This window comes from Gossypium arboreum, chromosome 1 (genome assembly GCF_025698485.1).
Source record: "Gossypium arboreum isolate Shixiya-1 chromosome 1, ASM2569848v2, whole genome shotgun sequence".
Classification (NCBI taxonomy): Eukaryota; Viridiplantae; Streptophyta; class Magnoliopsida; order Malvales; family Malvaceae; genus Gossypium; species Gossypium arboreum.
Window position 1 is genome coordinate 104137958 of NC_069070.1, and position 9117 is coordinate 104147074.

General features: G+C 35.8%; 1 pseudogene; it reads left to right on the forward strand.

Moving 5' to 3' along the window:
• Positions 1-80: 80 nt before the first annotated feature.
• LOC108482923 (uncharacterized) lies at positions 81-8604 on the forward strand (annotated as a pseudogene).
• The last annotated feature ends 513 nt before the right edge of the window (positions 8605-9117 follow it).

The window sequence follows — 9117 nt, forward strand, 5'->3', positions numbered from 1 at the left end:
AAGGGAGTAGAGTTAATAAAAAAATTAATAATTGAATAACTAAAATAAAACTAAAAGCATAGTTGAGTGACTATAAGTGCAATTTACCCGTGAGACACGCTTTGCAACTGGCGATGCCAAAATCTAAAACCGAAACCTAAAACCCTAAACTCTTCGAAGCTTTTATTCAGCTTCTCATCTCTTATTTCCTAACTTTTCATCAAAACTTTCAACAAAAAGCTTTTGCATAGATTGTACATTATACCAGTGTATACGAGATCAATTTCAGCTCAATTTTGTTGGAATACAAGTTGCCACTATTGTTGAGTAAAAAGCTCCTTCTTGATCATCCAAAAGGTGCGTCAAATTCCTTTCCTTTAAACAAACTCTTGGTTTCAAAACCCAGAATTTTTTATTAAAATTTTAAATAATTTTGTAGCCTGGAAAAAGTACTTCAAATAATTTCCTTTGATTTGGGCATGAACGTTTCACTGGGTCGGCTTGTTTGGTTCTAGTGATTTCTGTAACTTCTGAAGAATGTAAAATGGTTTTCTTGTTCCTATATTGCTGATAATTTTCATCTAAAGGTTGATTTTCTTTAAAGCCCATAGAAAGCGAGCTTCTTTTAGAATTTTATTTTCACCGGAAAAGCATTCTTAAGCAACCAAAAGAAAGTAATCTTAAAACTGAAAACCTTGAAAGATTTTTCATATATATATATATATACACTTTTCTTCAATGGGGGCTTTATTGATTCTATTGTTTTTCTGTGTCATTTTCAGCTCCAAGAAATCTACTAACCTGGAAAGAGAGGGAACCGTTTCTGGAAGAGCATTGGTTTGGGCTTCAAAGCTCCTCGTGAAGCTATTGAAGGTTCGTTTTCCTTCAAACTTATGTATGTATTCAGGTCTTGTGGAATTAAACTTTATGATTATATAAACCACTTCTGGAAGTGAAATACATAAATATGCATTTAGAGTTTATCTTTTTACATAAACCAATCGAGAAGATTGAACCGGTGGGTCCTTAATTATGGCCTGAACAGTGGAGCCAGGTCCAGTGCTTTTTCAGTTTCTGGCTTGACTACCGGCAATACCGCCCAATATAGCTGAGCAAAGTTTTGAATTTGAATCATAAGATACACTACAGTAACTTAACTCCAGTACTTTCCATGTCTTTTTATTTCATTGTATTGTAGTAATATAGTCCTCTGGTTTTCTCATGTTTTCTGTTTGTAGTATTGGTTAATGCCATTTTATTTGCTTTTGTGGGGTTGTATGGTTCAAGAAAAGTTACAGTCCTTGCTTTAGTTGATTAAGGAGCTTCAAAGCTTTGTTCTTTTGCTCTACTTAAAAGACAGATATTTGCTTTGCTTTTAGTCAGTTCTATTTTTTTTATTCATTTAATGCTTTTTTTTAAAGACAGGTTTGACTACAGAACTAATTTTAAAATGGGCATTATTTTTCCAATCAGATTTGAGTTTTCAAAAACCCTTTACAAAACAGCATTAGAAACTTTTTTTTTTATGGAACATTAGAAACTTTAAATATAACAATTAAGTAATGATTTTATATTCATTTATACTTGATTATTTGTTATTATTTATTACCATATTTGTTCCATGTTATTATTTATTGAACTGGTGGTTCCATAATTATAGCCTGGAAAAAAAACTTCAAATAATTTCTTTTGATTTGGGCATGAGGGAGGTCGGTTTGTTTGGTTCTAGTGGTTTCCATAACTTTTGAAGAATGTTATCATATTTCAGTTTCCTAATTAAGGAATATTTGAGTGTATCAAATAGGATTTTGTAAATATTTTATCCCTAACTTTAAGTCTGTTTTTAGGTACAGCATCCCTAGAATTAGTCTGCTTCCTAGTGTGAAGTTTCCTAAGTTAGCTCACTATGTGTATAAATATCTATGTAATTTCTTGTGAAAATATAATCAAAATAGCCTATTTTTAACATGGTATCGAGCTTTTTAGCCCGATTTCGAGTTTTTTCTTTGTCCATGCGATTTTTTCCTCGACTCCCAACCACCCTCAAGCTCAGAGAATTTTTTAAACGAAACATGATTGAAACTGTCAAGATCAAGAAAATCGGGATGTCTCGAAGTTTCATGACCAACTCAAACCCAACAAGTGAGTTTCAGAGTATCCAAGTAGCCTACAGTCTAAATGGGAAAAATTACCTGAAGTGGTCTCAACTGGTTCGTATGTTCTTGAAGGGAAGAGGAAAGCTGAGTCACTTACTCGGAACTGGACCTAAAGAAGGAGACCTTAAGTTTGATGCTTGGGATGAACAAGACTCTATGGTAATGTCTTGGTTATGGAACTCTATGATGCCAGAAATCAATGATACATGCATGTTTATTAACACATCCAAAGAAATATGGGAAGCTGTGAAGCAGATTTATTCTAAAGTTAGAGATGCTGCTCAAATCTATGAAATCAAGACTAAGATTTCATCCACCAAGCAAGGAAGTCGATCAATCACGGAGTATTCCAATCTGTTGCAAAGTTTATGGCAAGAGATGGATCATTAGCAGTGCATTCGGATGAAGTGCGTGAAATGCAGCACTCTAAAAGGTTCGTTGAAAAGAATCGAATTTATGATTTTCTTCTTTGGACTAAATGTTGAGTCGATGTAGTAAGAGTTCAAATACTTGGAAAGAGGAACTACCATCACTAAATGAGACAATTGCAATTGTTCGTCTTTGAGGAAGGAAGAAGAGGAGTTATGGTTGAGAACAATCAAGTGGATAGTTCACTTTGGTTACAAAAGTGTAAGTGAGAGGAGATTTGGCCTGGAGCGACCAACTAGTGAAGATAATAAGCAGACGAGCGTACAAAGCCTATTATGAGGATTCGGTATGGTTTTTCTCTGTAAAAACACTGTCACACTAAAGAAAGATCTTGGAAACTCCATGGGAAGCCACGGACAACAAACAAAAATTTTTCAAAAAAGGTGGACAACCAAAAGGACAAGGCGAGCAAATACAAAGAAGACAGTTGGATGGAAAAATAATTCTCGTGAATCACTGTTGAATTCAATAAAGAAGAAATTGAGAAGTTAAAAAATTTGCTGGGATCATTGGAAAAATCTTCTTCAACAGGTGCTTGTAGTTTGGCTTTTTCAGGTATATCCTTTTATCAAGATTCTAAAGTCTCGGATACAGATACCAAAAGTTCTTGGGTCGTTGACTCAGGAGCTACGGACCACATGACCCACTCCTCACAAAAATTTGTTTCATATACACCTTGTCCTAGTAGTAGAAAAATAACAGTAGCTGATGGTTCTGTGATCACAGTGGCTGGTCAGGGTGATATTGTTATAAACAAAACCCTTCCTCTAACAAATGTCCTTCATGTTCCAAAATTATTTACCAATCTTTTATCCATTCAAAGAATTACTAAAGACTCTAATTGTAAAGTTGTTTCTATCACAATCGATGTCTTTTTCAGTAACAGAATACGAGGAGGATGATTGGACATGCTAAGGAAGTAAATGGCCTATACTATCTTGAAGAATCCAGTGAAGAAGTTAGTGCTCTGAATTCCTCACCTTTATCTTTCATATCCGAATCTATTAAAACCAATAAAGACTAAATTTGGCTCTATCACCTTCGCCTTGGTCATCCATCGTTTAGAGTCCTTAAAATTATGTTTCCTTCATTGTTCAAAGGATTAACTGTTGAAAAATTTCATTGTGATATCTGTGAACTTGCAAAACATAAACGTACTTCTTTTCCAATAAGTAATACAAGAACATCCACTCCTTTTACTCTTATTCATAGTGATGTTTGGGGGCCATCTGCTATTTCAAATATTTCTGGGGCTCGGTGGTTTGTATCATTACTCGTGTGTCTTGGATATTTCTTTTAAAACAAAAATCTGATGTAAGGTCTGTCTTTCCAATCTTTTACAACATGATCAAAACACAATTTGGAACTGAAATAAAAAGGTTTAGGTTAGACAATGCCAAGGATTATTTCAATCAATTTCTCTCAACATATTTCCAAGAAAGAGGCATTATACATGAGTCATCTTATGTTAGTGCACCCCAAAAAAATGGTGTTGCCGAAAGAAAGAATGGTCACATTTTAGCTATTACAAGAGCCTTTTTGTTCCAAAAAAAGTTCCCTAAACAATACTGGGGGGAGGCTGTTTTATCTGCTACTCATTTGATAAATAGATTGCCTACAAAGGTCCTTGAATCTCAAAGTCCTATGCAAGTTTTGGCAAAATTCTTTCCTGATTTCAATACTTCAAGTAACCTTACTCCCAAAATATTTGGCTGTGTTGCCTTTGTACATGTTCATTCTCAAAATAGGGGAAAATTTGATCCACGAGCTGTCAAGTGTGTCTTTCTTGGTTATTCTTCCATTCAAAAGGGGTACAAATGCTATCATCCAGTTACAAAAAAAAAATTTGTAACAATGGATGTTACTTTTGCGTAACAAGAGAATTTCTTCACTTGTCCTTATCTTCGGGGAGATCTTATTCACGAAGATAAGGACAAAGAATTCTTCTTCTTGACATTCCAGCTCTGTCCAAAGAACCAAACACTCCCACTCGGTCCTTGCTCGCTAACCAACTTGCCCGACTTGAAACAATGACCCTATACAACTGAAGCAGAGCTTAACACACCCAAATCACCAAGAGGAATTCGAACACTACTCGTCCTTTCTTGGTTTACTCAAGGAAGAAGGCACGGTGCAAGTTCAATCATCTTCTTCTCCTATATGACCTGAGGTAATTGCTAAACTTACTTTGAATTCTAATACTGCAAATTTAGATGATTTTCCCATTGCTATTAGAAAGGGGACTAGAGCCTGTACAAAACATCCCTTGTACCTATTCATGTCTTACAAAAACTTGTCCTATAACCACAAAGCCTTTCTTACTAGCCTAAATTCTATCTCCATTCCCAAAACTGTATTCGAGGCATTAGAAGATGAGAATTGAAAAAATGCCATGAAAGTTGAAATGGAAGCTCTTGAAAAAAATAAGACATGGGACTTAGTGAAATTACCGAGAGGAAAGAAACCAGTGGGATGTCGCTGGGTGTACATAGTGAAATATAAGTCAGATGGTAGCAAGATTGGTTGCTAAAGGGTACACTCAAATTTATGGAATAGACTACCTTGAGACATTTGTCCCTGTTGCAAAGATGAACACTGTAAGAGTGTTGTTGTCACTAGCTGCCAATCGAGGTTGGAAATTACAGCAATTTGACATCAGAAATGCCTTTTTACACGGTGAGCTTGAGGAGGAAGTCTATATGGATGTTCCTCTAGGATTCGGTCCAAATATAGGACAGGTAGTTTGCAGACTAAAAAAGGCTTTGTACGGACTAAAACAGTCCCCGAGGGCTTGGTTTGGAAGATTTACCAAAGTAATGCTCAAGTTGGGGTATAAACAGAGTCAAGGAGATCAGACTTTGTTCGTAAAACACTCACCTTTAGGGGGAGTGACTACTTTATTAGTCTATGTTGATGACATTATAGTGACTGGTGATGATCTAGAAGGAATGGAGAATTTAAAGAAATGCCTAGTAAAAGAATTCGAAGTTAAAGAGCTCGGTAAGTTAAAATATTTCCTTGGTATTGAAGTGGCACACTCTCGAGAAGGAATATTCATATCTCAGCAAAAATACATAGTTGATTTGTTGACAGAGACGGGCAAGTTGGGCTGTAAACCAACAAAGACACCCATAGAGGTGAACCACAGACTTGGAAATGCACTAGAAGATGCAATAGTTGATAAAAGGTCATATCAAAGACTTGTGGGAAGCTCATTTACTTGTCTCATACTGCACGGATATTGCTTATGCAAGAGGTGTTGTAAGTCGGTTTATGCACAATCCTAAAGAATCACATCTTAGAGTCAGATATCGATTCTACAAGATTTAAAGGCACGCCAGCAAAGGAATCTTATTTAAAAAGGGAGAATTTAACCCTTGAAGCCTATCTTGATGCAGATTATGCGGGATCTATGGTTGATAGAAGATCAACCTCGGGCTATTGCACTTTCCTAGGAGGCAACCTTGTGACTTGGAGGAGTAAAAACAAAATGTTGTGGCTAGATCTATTGCAGAAGTTGAATTTAGGGCGATGGCTCTTGGAGTTTGTGAGTTGTTATGGCTAAAAATTATTTTGGAAGATTTGAAGATCAAGTGGGAAGGTCCAATGAAGTTGTATTGCGATAATAAGTCTGCTATCAATATTGCACATAATCCAGTTCAACATGATTGAACAAGCACGTTGAGGTTGATGACATTTTATAAAGGAAAAACTGGACAATGGCTTAATTTACACTCCATTTGTGTCCTTGATGGACAACTAGCGACATACTTACCAAAGGATTGTTTGGGAAGTTGTTTTAGAAATTAGTAAGCAAGCTGAGAATGGATGATATCCACTTCCCAGCTTGAGGGGGAGTATCAGATTTCAGTTTCCTAATTAAGGAATATTTGAGTGTATCAAATAGGATTCTGTAAATATTCTATCCCTAACTTTATGGCTGTTTTTAGGTACAGCATCCCTAGAATTAGTCTGTTTTCTAGTGCGAAGTTTCCTAAGTTAGCTCACTATGTGTATAAATATTTATGTAATTTCTTGTGAAAAATATAACCAAAATAGACTGTTTTTAACAAATGTAAAATCAGTCCCTTTCTTGCAAATAATTGCCTTGTTTGCAAGTTCACAAACAGGTCCTGCAATGGTTGGGGAATCATTGCCAGAGCTCAACTATCCCAATGATGTTTTGCAGCCTTTACTAAGCGCATCAAATTCGTCTTCGCTACAACAAGCCCTAGAGATTCTTATAAAAGATTCTAGAGCTGCTGTTGGCCGGGGAGAACTTGCTTCAAAGAATATCCTTCCTACTGTTTTGAAGCTTGTTGAATCTCTCCATCTTGCATCAAGTCGAGAATATCTCATGCAAGCTATGAAGCTTCTTAGGAATCTATGTGCTGGAGAAGTTGCCAATTAGAATTCGTTTGTTGAGCATAATGGAATTGAAACTGTTTTGACTGTTTTTAGGTCTCCATCACTTCTTTCTGATCCATATTTTGGGATTATTCGTTTGAGTTTGCAAGTTCTGGCAAATGTTTCATTGGCTGGAGCAGAACATCAACATGATATTTGGCTTAAGATGTTCCCTAACGAGTTTTTCATACTAGCAAGCATCCGTAGTCAGAAGACCAGTGATCCGTTGTGTATGATTTTATACACCTGTTGTGATGGAAGGCCTGGACTGGATATTGAGCTATGTAGAGATCCGGGGTTGCCTATTGTAGCTGGCATAATTCCGACCATCGCTTCAGGTACAAATGATGAGCCTTTGATTTTAAGTTCTTTCACTATGTTCCCTACTTTGTTTTAGATAGATTTAGCTAACTCTAGATCTCTCTTTTTTCTATTATCTTTTAATACCAGTTGGTTCTAGAGAAGATTGGTTTAAGTTACTTCTCTCAAAATTATGTTTGAAAGACATTCACTTCCCTGCACTGTTCTTTAAATTATGTGAAGGCAATGCTTCTGAGGATAGGGGAAACACTGCTTTAGGGGATAATGTTTTCTCATCGGAGCAGGCATTTCTTCTGCGAATCATATCTGAGATCCTAAATGAAGAATTAATAAAGTAAGAGTTCCCAATGAGACTGCATTGTGTGTTCTTGGAATATTTAAGAGATCAGTAAGTATTGTTGATTTTGGTGCTAGAGCCAAATCTGGTCTTCCAACTGGCTCTACATCTGTTGATGTTATGGGATATTCCCTCATTTTTTTGAGGGATATCTGCGCTCAAGACGGTCTAGGAGACTTGAAGAAAGTTCTGTAGATGTTGTTGATTTGCTACTATCCAATGATCATACAGATGTTATTTTATCATTGCTTTATGATCTTGAGCCGCCAGCAATCATAAGAAAAACCCTGAAGGATGGGGAAACCTTAGATCTGAATTTGGGTTCAACAAAACTCTGCCCTTACAAAGGATTTCGGAGAGATTTGGTTGTGATAATTGGGAATTGTGCCTATAGAAGGAAGAACGTGCAGGATGAAATAAGGCAGAAAAGTGGGATTCCATTGTTGTTACAGTAGTGTGTTACTGATTATGACAACCCGTATTTGAGGGAATGGGGAATTTGGTTTTTGAGAAATTTATTAGAAGGTAATGCAGAAAACCAACAGATAGTAGCTGATTTACAGCTACAAGGGTCCGTTGACATGCCTGAACTTGCCAGACTTGGTCTTAAAGTGGAGGTTGATCAAAACACTCATCGTGCAAAGCTAGTAAATATCCCAGGAAGCTACACAAAGCCTGTCGAGTAAAATTTTTTTGGCGATTTTGGTATAGTTTTTTTTTTTATTATTTTATATAATGCTATTTTAGTATAGTTGACTTGTAGGTGTCATATTCTTTGAAGAATTTTTTCCGATTTGTACACTTCTTTTAGGAACTGATCTAGAAAACAAGAAGCTTGAACCTTGAAATCCGATTTTATAATGGTACAATTTGTAGATGAAGATATAGAAAAATTGTCTTTCCCCTGTGTCTTGATGATTCAGTTTTTGCTGATATCTGGGAATGAATTCGCTTTTATATGTGTATTGTTCATCATTTTCCAGAGCACTTGATATTTCTTGGTACAGATTATGCACTGACCTTTTGATTGTTCTTGCAAAATTCAATGTTTTCAGTGCTTGTGTTAAAAATTGGTCTTACTGAAGAAAGAAAAGCCAACTCCCATTTTAATATTTGATGGATTGTTGAATCCCTTAAATGTTATTGTATGATTTAGATAATTATCCTTGGATTGTTTCATGACAATATTGATATAGATCTGAAAGGGTTCCCTTCACATTGCTCCTTGTCCTTTCTTAGGTTTTAAGTTATGCCTTAAAAGAGTTACTCCTTTCTCTGCTTTAAAACCATTTCTCAGTAAGGTCCTTTGTTGCTTGAATGTATTGTTTAATTATTGAAAGAAATTTATTCTTTCTCCTTTTAATAATGCATGTTAGATATTGGGATGAAAATGTTGTTTTTAGCTCATATTACTTTTTGATAAATAATTTATGATTTTTTGAAATTCAGTTGATTCTATCTCTTGCAACACTCAAATCACTGTGCTGT